Here is a 14,334-nt window from a genome sequence, read left to right on the forward strand (position 1 = left end):
AGCTTGAGGTTTGGAAACAAATTCACTTACGAGGTCACTTTTACTGCCTGAACTAAAAGCTGGCACCCTGAGATAAAATTAGCAACCTGTTCCTGTTTCCTACTTTTCACAGTTTTCTTTTTTCTTCAATATGTGTGCAGGCGTGTGCACTTGTGTATGTGTGCTCTCTCTCCCTTTCTCTTTCTCTCTCCCCCATCTCTCTTTTCCTTTCTTTTCCAGGCAACTTTTGGGGAGGCACATTACAATTTAAATTTAGATAACATACACTATTCATTTCCAGGAAGCAGCAAAAACTCATCAAGAGCAGAGTGAATAAATGTATTTTTAGGTTAGCACAATAGATTGACCATATTTGCTGTATAAAATGTGCTCCTGTGTATAATGCCCACCTGTGTATAATGCACACCCATATTTTTTTTTTTTGCCAAACTTTTAGGAAAATGTCCCTTGAGAAAGTGGTGGGCTCTCAGTCAGCGGGGAGAGACACCTCTGGGGAGGGCTAACATTCCCCTGGCAAACGTACAGCTCCCACTGCCCTCTCACAGCCACCTTCCCCCTCCCAGGAGCCTGTCCCTCCTCGCCACATGGGAACAATGGCTGAGATGGCCACATGTGTGGTCATCGGGGTGGGAAATTCTGAGGCCACTCACCCAAGGACAGCCTGTTGGGTCCCTGGGGCCTACATGGGGCTCCTGGTCTCCTGAGTGGCTGGGCTATGGGTTTAGGGTTCAGGCTTCAGCCTTCCCCCCTCACATGGCCATGGGCCACTCACCAGCCTCCCCACCATTACAGCACTTGGCAGAGGCTGCTCCAGCCCACTCCCACTGAATCCTGGATCCTCCTGGACTGGAACCCTGTGTGCCCAGCAGGCCCCGGGAGGCCAACTGGGGTCCCCTTCCCTCAAAAATGTGGGTTAAAGTGAGCATTACACATAGCAAAATACGGTACTAATCCAGTGATGAAAGTGGTTGAAGTAAATACACACAGGCATATACATGCACACACACACTCAAACCCAGAGAGTTTTTATTAATATAATGTGAAGAGAAAGAAGCCAGATGCAAAGTAATATAGTATGATTCCATTTATATACAATTTTAAAATAGACCAAACTTAACTCTACTGTTCAAGGATGCATACACAAGTGGTACAACTATAGAGAGTGGAGAGTGGGATTATTTTGAAGTTCAAACAGTGGTTATGCTGGAAGGAAGGACAGCGTTTGAGTGGGGAAGAGATTTATGGGCAGGGGGCTGTGGATACCCAGGAATGCTGTTTGTTGACACGGGTGGCTGCTACATGCTATTTGCTTTGTAAATACATGAAACTGTGGATATAAGATTTTATGCAATTTGTATAGCCCTGTTGTATTTCACCATTCAAAACTGTTTTTAAAAGAAAGAAGTATAAATTATGAGTTGATACTGTTTCTTAAGAAATCAGACATTACCAGTACAGGTTTAGTCCCCGTGGCCCACTCCTTGATTACATCTTCTCCCCTTCACCCAAGATATCTGTTCTGAATTTGTTATTAATAATTCTGATTCATTTTGTGTATTTTTATCATACACATGACATGTATCATTGTTCTGCATGGTTTTGACCTTTATTTAAGTAGTTTTACACTGCATATAATCTTGTGTAACTTTTTCACTTAAATGGCATTCATGTGAATTCTTATAGCTGTAAGTCATTCATGATCACAATTTTGTATGACTACATCTCACTTTATTTGGCTAATGTATTGTTAGCTTACATTTGGTTGGTATTTATTATAAACATTACTGCTGTGAACATTCTTCTGTGTCTTCTGTATGTCTTCGTGTACACATATATACTGTGCATATGCCGAAAACTCTATGTGTATAGAAAACAATACTTCTATAGAATTGTACGTATTATGAAGATATATATATCTTCATTATATATATATATATATACACATATACATATATACATATATACATATATATATATGTACATATCAATATCTATCGGTATCGACCTAAGTGGAATTCCTCGGCCATACACTGTGGTTATATTTGACTTGATTAGACATAGCCATGTTTTTGTTTGACAAAAACATTGCTTTGATTTGCATTCCCCAAAGTGGTACACCTCATTCACAACACCAGCAGACTATGACTGTCTGAAGGGTGTGATATAGAACCAAAATTTGATTTTAATCTTCATTTCTCTGTCCCCTGATATGATGACCATCCTATCCTATGACCATTTATGTTCCCTCCTCTGTGTATTGGCTGTACATACTTTTTGCCCATTTGTATATTAAGTATCTCTTTTTCCTTTTTAAAGTTGTTATTGTTAAGAATGTGTCAATTCTTAACACCCAACTCATGCCTTGCCCTTATAGTATCTGTATTGTATGTTTTGAGGAATAGGAGTTCTTATTTTTAGTGGAGTTGCGTTTTTCTATATTTCCTTCCTGGTTTACACTTTCTGAGTCTTATTTAAAACTTTTCTTCCATCTCAAATTCATAAAGACATTGTTTTATAGCATCTTCTAAAAGCTTTGCTGTTCCCATTCATGTTTTTGCTGTAGCTGGTTTTGTTTTTCCTTTGATGTGAAACAGGGTTAGGGATCTCCGGGCGTGAACTGAGTGGTCTGTCTCTTCCTTGTGGATGAGCAATGCCACTGTTGTCCCTTAGCTTTTGGCCCTGCCTTTGCATCCCCCTTTTCTCTTACTCCCAGGACTTTTGATGATTTTCTTCCCATCATTTTCTCTCCTTTTCTTTGGGGTAGGAATTCCTAATAGTTTGATTTTTAGTTCTTACATATCTTATCATTTTCTAATCTCTTCTCTCCACTTTAGGAGATTTTTTTGCAATTATTTTCTTATTCTTCTCTATCAAAAAGGCCATTTTGTTTTTAATTTCCAAGAGTTCTGATAGAGTCTCTTACTGTTCCAGTTTGATAGCATCCTATTCTTGTTGTAGATATACTGCATTCTGAGTATGGTATGGCACAGCAGTTAGAAAGATATGGGGGGTACCCAGTGGGGGAACCTAGGAATTCAGGCAAGTGAAAAGAGCCCAGAGCAGAGCTGTCCCATGGAATTATAAAGTGACTTAAATATGCCATTTTAAGTTCTCTAACAGATACTTTTCAAAAAAATGAAATTAATTTTAATAATATATTTTAAACTCCTATATAATTTTAAGTCAATAAATCTAATATATTATTATTTTAATATGTAATTGATATAAAAACTTATTGATGAGATATTTCACACTCTGTTCATTGTTTATGCTCTTTACAATTTAATATACACTTTATACTTAAGCATATCTTCATTAGGATGCACCACATTTCGAGTACTCAGTAGGCACCAGCAGTTTGTGGTGACTGTGTCACACAGCCTGGGTCCACAGGGAGTTGCACCAGTTAAGCCTGGAGGCTCATTTCAAAGCTGCCCCAACTCCCTCAGGAACATACTTCCCAGCCCGGCTCCTGTCTTCTTACATGCTGTTTCTGGAACTTACTCCAGCAGTCTGGCCTGCTGGATGGTGGTGCCTGGCACATTGTTCCATCCCAGATCCCAGCTCAGCACCTGCCCTGTCTGCATTATTTCTTCCCCGGGACGTCGTCTGCTCTACTGCATTTGTCTGGTCTCCACCCTTGGGAAGGGCTGCTTCCCCCAGCAGGCCCTGGTTCTGTGAGCATCACTCTCAGGCTCGGCCTTGTTGCACTGGTCTGGCTACCCTAGGCAGCTGCCCAGCAGACCAGTTTCTGAAGCTGGCTAGAAATGCTGCCGCCTGAAGGTTTTGTGACAGGCTGGAGGGAGCTCGTCCTTGTTACACTGGCCGGCAGCCAGCTTTTCTCTGACCTCTAACTCAGGTGGGGTGTGGCCTTCTGCTCTGGTCACTCTGCCTCAAGGACTGTCATGGTGCGGGGCTGCAGTGTAGGGCCTGGCTTATGGCCTTTCTTTGCATGAGGAGAGAAGGCAAGGCCAGGAGAAATGCAGCAGGGCCCCACTAGGAGGCAGCAGAGATGCCCCCTGTGCTCCCTGGTGTTGGAAGGGGTGGAGTGAGGAGGCCCAGGCTCCACCCATCAGAAGCGGCAGGTGTGCCTGGTGAGTCACCCTGGGCCCCAGCCATCCTCCCCCTGACTTACAGCTGACACAATAGCTCAATTGTGTCTTTTCACTTAGCTTTGGCTTGGGTTCCAACCCAGGGACTCAGCCCAGGGAACTTTGGGGACAGAGAGAAGCTGCTATGAGAGAGGTCTTTGTGCAAATCTCTCCTGCAGGAAGGAACCCCAGGGGTCATGGTCAGTGTGGCTATGGCTGACAACTGCACAAAGGAAATGGTCTTAGGGGCCTTGCTGGGACTAATGGCCTCTGGGCATCAGAAAGTGATGACAGGAAAGTATATCAAATAGATGGAAATTTGCTGTGCATTTTACATGGAGTTTCAGACAAAGAACCCTGAGAGTCTGGAGCACAGGAGAGGTCAGCAAAGTCTCAAGATAGTGCGATGATTTTTAACCAAATATATAATTTGAATATATGGCACTTTCCTTCTTATCTGTTGTCATCTCACGTTCAGACCAATTTGAGACTTTGAAAACAGAACTTAAGGGTTGTTCAAGTCAGTTGAGAGTTTTCTTGGGGATGACCCCTCAGTTACACCTGGAGAAAAGTTTAAACCCATTTTTGCAGAAGCTGAAATTTCTGAACAGCTATGACTTACATGCATCCACTATGAGAATGCTTTCACCATAGCATGTTACACACAAGGAATATGGGGGCACTAGCTTATTGCTGTGAAATGGGAAGTTACAATAATGCCCAGAAAGAGATGGGGGTGTTCAGAACAGTGGAGCCAATATCTCTCTTCAAGGACATCAGCTTGCAAGTGGTGCTTCCCAGTCTTAGCATCTTGTGTCCTAAAGGAAATAGGCAGCTGACCGGCTTTTACCTTATTATTGTGCTAAGGTCCTAAAAGTACAGCCTCTGTGATCCCAGCTTTCAATAGCCTCCATGCTCTGTGTTGTGACATCACCAAGTGTGGGGCTGACTTTTCTCGCTTCATTCCATTCATTCACACCAGGTCTCCAGCCCCTCTCAGGGTCTCACTTGGTTATTTCTGGAGACATGGGTGAGTGTGTGGACCCTTTGTATTCTTCCAGCGAAGCCTTTCTTGCTGGTGTCCACTGCTTCCATCTCACCTCATCCAAAGGGATGCCATTTCCTTCAGCTTGTGGCCCCAGTGGGCTCAGACAGAGCCACACCGTGAGGATGGGGACCCTTCTTAGACAGACACAATGTCTCCTTTTGCAGATCTAGCCTCCTGTCCCCTCCTTTATTCTCATTCTGCCAGGGGCTTCATGAAAACCCATTCTGCCTCACCTCCACTCATAAATCCACAGACAAGTGTTAAATGAGGGGCCACCACTACCAATGGATTCACTGAGAACCTACACTCTGGGGGAAACTCTCCAGGTGGATGAACCCAGGATGCACCCAGGTAAAACCTGGGCTCTTTGTATCTTGTGGTTTTGGTAGGAACCTGAGTGGCTGAGAACAACCAAGGAGGTCCATGACCTACAAAATGTCCTAGAGCAGGGTGTGCGGGGATGGTGGAGTTGGTCCTACTGCCCATGACTGCCTCAGAGTAAGAATTAGTGGAGGAGGTTAGGGGTGAGGAATATTTGGGGAAGTGTTATGCTTCCCTCACCTCAAGCTAAGTGATTTGCACCTCCTGAGGACCCTAGGAGAGCTGGACTTTGTGTCCCCTAGAATTTGGGAAGAAGGGAGTCTTTCTGTTCTCATCTGCTAAGCCCCACATCTACAGCTGCTCCATGGGAGGAGTGCCACGTACTTGCCAGGAGGGTGAAGTCAGGGACCCTGCGAGGGAGTTGGCCTGGGGTCCTTCCAGGAGGGGTCCCCTGAGGAGACTGGCTGGGAGTGAGGAAGCCACCACAGGATGCTCAGAGCACCTGCCCCAGGTAGGGGCCAGCAGGGCACCCATCCTCATGCTAATCACAACAGGACCAGCCTGCAAAGACGGCTCTTCCCTGCTCTGATCCTTCTGCCATCGGAGGGAGGTGCAGGGAAGGGCCCCCCACACTGTTCTTTCTCTGCAGGCCCAAGCCAGGGTTGGCTTCAGCTGGACAAAACCTCAGAATCCCGCTGGATGGGAATTTTTGATGATGAAATAAGACAGGTTTTGGACTGAAAAGGCCTAAAATGTCAGGAAATCCCCTGCCTGGGATTTCATACACAGGCAGAAAAGGATTGATTTGAAGGAGCAAGGGAGAGGGGTGTGTGTAAGATGTTACCTGCACAGAGCAAGTAAGAGCCATGCCAAGCCCAAGTATGTAGTTCTTCTGCTCTCAGACACCAGTGCCAGCTTGCTGGCTGAGATCTCTGCTAGCTTGAGCTACATCGGCACGTGGAGGGCATGGGTGCCCTCAGTGCCCTCAGGTCAGTCTGAGGACACTGTATGTCAGTAAAAGTCTTATCTCAGAACATCAGGATCCAGGCAGTGCAAACACGCGAGGCCCAGTGAGAAGAGAGGCTCCCACTTCCCGTCTCACACTCACCTGGGGGCCTGACCCAGCTCAGTTCCATGGCAGAGCCACGTGGAGGCAGCTCCACAACACGGTTTTGGTGGCATTTTCTCTGACCTTCTCCTTCCCTCCCTGCCTCTCTTTGCCTGCACACACTTGAACTTATATGAGTGGCCAGAAGGATGCCTAATGAAACCCCACTTGTGTTTCAGGTATTTTGATTTATTTTTATTACACAGACAACCCATTTTTATTGTGCGAAGAAAACAACACATACAGAATAAAAAAGCTTTTGTCACCCTCACCCTTAGCTGATAGGTGCTCTATGTCTTCAATTAATTAGCCTGTTTCTATTTACATGGGTTGTATGCAGCTATGAGAATTCTGCTAAGATGGATGAAGATTCGGGGTATTTGCACCACCTCTTTCCTCTCCTTTCCCATCCTCTCAGTTCCTCACTTCACTTTTTTGTTTCTGTATTGGTTGGTTTTGTGACTTAAAGAAGTTTGCTTATACTTTTAACCACCATCCATCCACTATTAAAAGACTCTCTTGGGATTCCCTTCAGAAATCTTCCCCTATCCACTGATCAACTTCATTATCTGTAATTTTACTTACTGATGCACTGTCAAGGTTGACAACACTTCATGACATCAACGGCCACTGTATTTTCCACGTGTCTCATTCTGTGACTGTAGCATCCTGTCAAATCCTAGAGCGTTAATTTTACTAACTTTAAAGTATTTCTTGAATTAGCTCTGTTTCTTCAGTTGTTAGTTCTACTTTCAGAATTTAGAGCCTCACATCATGTTTGTTTTCTTTAGTTTTTCATAATTAATGGTTGTTTGGTCACCTGCATGTTGAATGCTAGTTCTGTTTCCCAGCACCTACCTCAAGTGATAAGCAGGAGGATTCCAGGGGCTTCACAGTCCAAAGGTGGGACATCTACAAGACATACCTAGTATTCTACACCCTGTGCTCCAGGCACCTGTGGATAATTTAGACAACGTAGTAGATGCCACTGGAGCTGGTGTTCTAGAATCCAGAATGTGCTGAGAATACGACCTGGGCTCATCTTGGATGCAGGAGCTAGAAATGAAGAAAGGCAGGGGGTGACATCCAGGAGAGAACTTGACTGTGTAACATGGATTGGTAGTATAAACCACCAGAGAAGATGGGACCCAAAGGCTCCTTGAAGTCCACTTCAGCTAGAAAGTATTACATACCCTTCCAGCCATAGTAGGACATTAGGGCACCATGCTCCACACCTGGAAGTAGACATTCATTAAGTATTTACCAAGCACCTACTTTACTATGGGCACTATGCTCCTCTCTGGGATTGCAAAGACAAATATGGCACACTTGTTATACAAGAGGCTCGACACCTATAAGAGGGGAAGACACAGACACATCACAGCGCAGACTGGCAGGTGCTAAACAGGGACACATACAAGTCTCTGGGAGCAGTGGCTGTGGGGGAGTAGCAGGTCCAAGCTGAGGAGGGGGCTCAGCTTCTCAAATGGGAGATCCCTGGACTGAATCCTGAAGACAAGTGGAAGTGAGGCAGAAGAGAGAGCTGTAAATGGAGGTGAGAAGATGAACCTTTGAGCAGTCGGGAGAGTGTGCCAAGACCAGGTGTCTGAAGACAATGCGTCATGATGGGTGGGCTGGAGAGTTAAGGCTGCTGAGCTGAACAGAGCTGGGCCACCTCCATGAAGGGACTTGTAGTAGAATAGATAGTGAGCAGCAGATGGTGTGTGCTCAGTGCTATGTTTATCCACCACTGCACAACAGGCCATCTGAAGCAGTAGCTTAAAGCAATTGTTTGCTCAGCTCAGTCTGCAGTCTGAGCAGAGCTTGTCAGGAATTCTCATCCTTGCTCTGCAGGGCATTGCTACCCATAGCTGGCTGAGCTGAGAGTGGGAGGATCTGCTTCCAAGTTCACCATGTTGGTGGGGGTCCATTAGTGCAGAGGGTCAGAGACCTTGTTCCTATCTACAGCAGTCTCTCCCCAGGCCTGGCCTCCCTTGTGCAATGGAAGCTGCTTACCTCCAAGGTCACTTAGCATCATTGCCACCTCACTCTATTAGTAAGGACACTCCCAAAGTCCACCCAGTTTCAAGGGGAGGCGACCTAGTCTCCATGACTTGGTTGAGTGGCAAAGTCTGGAAAGAGCAAGTGGGACCAGCCATTTTTAGCAAATCTACCACTCATAGCAAGTGCACAGAAAACAGAGGAAGGGGTTGAGGTAGGGAGAGCCATTGGGAGACTTATTTGAGGGAGAAAGAACCAGAGTGGGAGACGAAGGTGCATTCCAGATAGTCTCTGGGAGTCTGAAAGGGAGTTGAAAAGGGAGGCTCAGAGGTTCTGGAGCTGCAATCAGCCTTGCCCAGAAGGTTGGATTCTTGGCCTCTCTTGGCCCAGGCTGGTGGTGCTGGTGCTCAGCTCCTGGCCTCAGGGCCAGGCTCTGCTGTAGACAGTTGTCTGGCCTGGGAGCTAGGGGTCATTTGTATGCTGTTTCCACATCAGTCCTGAAGAAGCCTGGAGTGCCATCACAAGAGCCTCCTGGTCTCACCATTGACAGTGTTGTGAACTGGGTGACCCGGGTGACTCCCAGCACTGTCCTGGCCACAGAAATAGATCTTTCCCACAGAATGCTGCTAGGGGGAGCTTCTGCCTAACAGACAATGAGAAGGTCTGGTCCACCCTTAAAACATGGCAACTCCTGACATTGACCTTTGGGGGTGGGTAGAGGATCCTTATTCTGAATACATGGCCATCTATTCAGTCAAAGACCAAGAATATTCAAGATAACTTTCCAGAATGTTCAAGAACATTCCAGATGCTTCCAGAGAATGTGCTTATTTTCAAGTTCATGGACCTTCAGGAAGTTTATTATCTCTTCCTTCCTAATCATGACCACGTATCCATCACTTATTGTTTCTGCAGCACTCCCCTTCCTCTGCCCCAACCTAATGCTCCTCAAATGTAGAAGGAGGTGGCCTTTTCTTTTCTTTCTTTTTTTTTTTTTTTTTTTTTGCAGTTTTTGGCCAGGGCTGGGTTTGAACTTGCCACCTCCAATATATGGGGGGGTGCCCTACTTCTTTGAGCCACGGGCACCACCCTGAGGTGGCCTTTTCTCCTCTCACTCCTGCTGACAATGTGTGGGTTCCCTCCAGACTCAAGCCCATGGTGCTGAAGCAACCAAGCTGCACAGCCAGCAGAATTCCACCATCTCAGAGGCCTGGGGAAGTATGTGGGGACCACCAAGACATGCTCCAAAAGGGCAACCTGGAGCATCTTAGTACTGAAGATGTCCAACAAGACTGCCACGTGCCTTTTCCTGATATCTTCCAAAATTCAAGAACCTCTTGCCACAGCACATACCATACAAAAGACGGCCCATCCCAGGGATCCTTTGGAAGATGGCTGTGGCTGTTCTTTGCATTCCTTGCTATCCAAACGTTCCTCCTTTGTTGAGCCCACCACCTCTTTATGCTTCCTCTCAGCTCAAAACACTCCATGAGTGTGTTTCCACATTGTGTTAGTCAAAGTTCTCCAAAGAAACAGAACTAACAGGATATGTCTATATATGTAAGAGGACATTGGCTCATGTGATCATGGAGGCCAAGAAGTCCCATGCACTGCCATCACACACTGGAGACCCAGGAAAGCCAGTGGCGACATTCAATCCAAGTCTTAAAACTCAGAGCCCAGTGGGGCCAATGTTGTGAGTCCTGGAGCTGGAAGTTCTGAAAACCTGAAACAGCCGTGTAAAGGCAGGAGAAGATGCCTGTCTCAGGTCAAGATGAGAGAATTTGCCTTTCCTCTGCCATTTTATTCTACCCCTGGGGGATTGGATGGTGCCTGCCCATGTTGGTGTCAGCACATGCTCTTCCTACTGATTCAAATGCTAATCTCCTTCGGAAGCATCCTCCTAGGCACGCCCAGAAATAATATTTAACAAGATATCTGGGTGTCCATTAGCCCAGTCAAGTGGACACATATCAATTAGCCCTCACACATACCCTTTCCAGGGCTAAGAGCCAGGAGCTCTTGAACATTGCAGGAGTGCGAGTCTTTGAATGACATTGTGACAAGCACACTTTGGCCTAGGCCATCCAGATGAACCCAGTTTCTTGACTTCCTTCTCTCCAATGACATTTTCCTCTGCTCCTTCTTGGACACCAATAGTACCACCTCCAAATTCCCAGTTCACACATCCTTCCAGTTCATAACTCAATCTTTCACTCACACCAAGACCTCCCAATTCATTGATCCCCAGCATTTTCTCTTTTACCATCAATTCCCCTTTATTTTCTTATTCATCGAATTTAGATCCCATGGTTTATCTTTGTATAGTAACTGCAGTAGAGGTTATTTTATCCATTGTGATTTGGTCCAGTAATTGGCCATTGAAGTTAAAAAGTCCAAGAAGTTAAACAAAAAATACGTTAAAGCTGGAAGTCTAAAAAATGATACATACACCTTTGAACTTCTTGTTTTAGCTAGCAACATTTTAATGGGGATTAACTCACCAATCTTTTGAGTTAGGCTGATGCCTCCTCTGAAAGTGAGTTTGCTGCTTAGAGTTCTGCTTTGCTTTTTCTGTGTGAGTCATTATAAAGCCTCCTCTACAATTTCCACTTTGGTTTTCTTTACAATGGAGTGAGCACAGAATGACATTTGGAAGCGATCTAGTGCAGTTATGTTCTTCTAGCAATATGTAAGCCTGAAATAACAGGTGTTGGAACACCTGTAAACCCAGAACAAACAGAACTGCTGTGTATTACAATCTCAGAAGAACACCAGTGCTTGGGAGCGGGACCATCTGATGAGTGCCTCAGCCTGTAAGTTCAGTAAAACAGTTGTGCCCCTGGAAGGCTACCTCATAGCCTCTCCTCCTTCCTCCATCCCTTCCCCCTCGGCCTTCTCACCCACCCTTTCAGCTAATGGCCCTGTCTCTATCACTGGAAGGAACTTAGAACCAGACAATACCAGGAGAGATTCAACTGGGTGCCTGACAGCTATTTGAAAGTTGCAGCCCTTGCTGGAGGACAGATATGAGAAGAATCCCCCATAGAATGGGCCAGAAACGGATTCCCTGCATAGAATGAAGTGCAGTGACTGCCAAATGCCAGGACTAGTGAATTAGCAGCTGGGTCACTAGACTCCAGGGGAGAGGCAGGGAACACCTGCTGGAAGGGAATAGTGCAAGCCCAGGAAGGGCTCACACAAAGCCTTCCCCAGTGTGTATCATAGGCAAGAATCCAGCCTCTGCGCCAAGGACCTTTCTGGGTATTTTTTGGGGGGAGAGGATTTAAATAAAAGTTCCAAGCAGTTTAGAAGGCAAACCAAACCCCAAAACATCTTAAAAATGTTAAGCCAACATTGTGAGGGATAACAATTATTATATATATATTATATATATATATATTTTGCAGTTTTTTGGCCAGAGCTGGGTTTGAACCTGCCACCTCCAGCATATGGGGCCAGTGCCCTACTCCTTTGAGCCACAGGCACCACCCAATTATTTGGTTTATAAATAAATACTTCTTAATCCCAGGAAGATTTTAAGTTAAATGTAGAAACACAGAGGGTGCCCCAAAAACATACACACATTTCAAGAAAGGAAAAAAACTGCATTAAAATTGTAATATTTAATATATATCAGAATACGAATCATAGTGAGCACCTCTTGTAATGGCAGAAGTCAAGGTGACTTGAATATTACAAATTTAATACAAAATTTTTTTTCTTTTTCTTTCTTTCTTTTTTTTTTTTTTTTGAGACAGTCTCAACTCTGTTGCCCTGGGTAAAGTGCTGTAGCATTATCGTACAACTCACAGCAACCTCAAACTCCTGGGCTCAAGTGAGCCTCCTGCCTCAGCCTCCTGAGTAGCTGTGCTTACAGGAATCCATCCCAACACCCAGCTAGTTTTCTCTATTTTTAATAGAGACAGAGTTTTGCTCTTACTCAGGCTGTTCTTGAACTCCTGACTTCAAGTAATCCACCTGCCTTGGACTCCTAGAGTGCTAAGATTACAAGCATGAGCCATCACACTGGGCCTATTTTTTTTCTTTCTTAAAATATGTGTATGTGTGTGTATGTGTGTATATATATTTGGCACCCTTTGTATTCAAGAGAATCAAATTGATAGCATAATATCTTTGAGATTAAAAAAATCTGGGCATACTTGGTAGTTTATATAGTTATAAAATTTAAGAGAATTTGGACTGCTAATTTAAAATGTATAATTAAGTTTAGACTTTTGAATTTAGGTTGGAATCTTACTAAACGTACAGTATCAGAGTAAGAGAATTTAAGACTCGCCATACTTATTTGAATTCTAAGGATTACTTAAGTACTTGGATAGGTTTGCTTGTTAATTAGATAGCATAAGTACTTCAAAAAAGGAAATGAAATTAATAGACATATAAATGCAGTTTAAAATACTTAAAGGAGTTTATTTAATTCCGTTGAAAAATGAAACTAGGCATTAATCCAAGCAATTAAAAGGAAATGCTAAATGTTAGGTTTATAAATAGAATAGAAAGATTGGTATGCTGAATTTAAAAAATTAAGGAAGAAGAGGGGGTTGGTAATTGTATCTTTATTTTTAAAAACTCAGCTAACTTCCTTTCAAGTAACCATGTCTACATTCAGAAGCCATCATGGAAGACAGGAAGCTCTCCTGATGACAGCCTCAGACTTCCTGGGGTGGGGAGATGGAAACCATCAGATGGGTTTTCCATGCTTGGCAGGTTTCCAAATCTTCAGGCCAGCTGTGCCCCCACCATTCTGTCTTCCTTCCAGGTAGCAACAGTCTTACCCGGTCACCTCTGTTGTGTAGCCCTGTGCTGTGAGCTCTGGGTCCCTCCCCCATCCTTTCTTGGGTGTGACTTTGTATTATAAGCTCTCCTCTCTCCAGGACTGTGCACACCATTACCAGGAGGCAAATGAGCACTGGGGTCTCCATCCCAGGAAACAGTGCCCGAGCCCTCCAGCTACTCTGCTTTCTTAGTTTCAGATTTCTCCTTTCCATCCTCCATTCACTCGTCTTCTTCAACCAGGCTTTCTCCCCTCCCTGCACCCAACTGTTTTGTGTCAAGGTCAATGTCCTTTCTGTCATCTCTCTTCTCATCTGACTTGCCTTCCTTCCACCCCTCTCTCCACTCCTGCTCCCTGGGTTGCCATCTGGCCACTGTCTTCACTATTCCTGTCTCTCTCAGTGGTTCTCAACCTTCCTAAGGCCACAACCCTTTAATATGGTACCTGTGGATCATGACCCACAGGTTGAGAACCACTGCATCTAATTGCTCTTTCCCAGACTCCAGGTCTACATGAGTGATAACCCTGGGCCTCCCTTCCTTCTCCTTGGACTATCCCGTCTACTTTCCTGACCATTCACACTTTTTTTTTTTTTTTTTTTTGGCCAGGGCTGGGTTTGAACCCACCACTTCCAGTATATGGGGCCAGCGCCCTACTCCTTTGAGCCACAGGTGTCGCCCCTATTCCCACTTTTTGTACCAAGATTGGTACATACAACTATCTTTGGTAACTCCTTTAATGTCTCACAGTGTCTTTAAATTTAAGATTTACCAAGTCTAAAATTGACCTCCTGATGGATTAGACATTTTTCTAGTTTGAGTCATACACCTTCAGTCTTATTCAAATTGTCCCTTCTCCTACCATACCATCATCATGCACTGCGTGCTCTGTTACCAGAAAGCTTAGCACCTGTCCCTGAGGTTGTGTCAGAAGAATGAGGACAAGTGGTTGAGTAAAAAGAAAGGAG

This window comes from Otolemur garnettii, unplaced genomic scaffold (assembly GCF_000181295.1).
Source record: "Otolemur garnettii isolate 467f Iridium unplaced genomic scaffold, OtoGar3 scaffold00079, whole genome shotgun sequence".
Classification (NCBI taxonomy): Eukaryota; Metazoa; Chordata; class Mammalia; order Primates; family Galagidae; genus Otolemur; species Otolemur garnettii.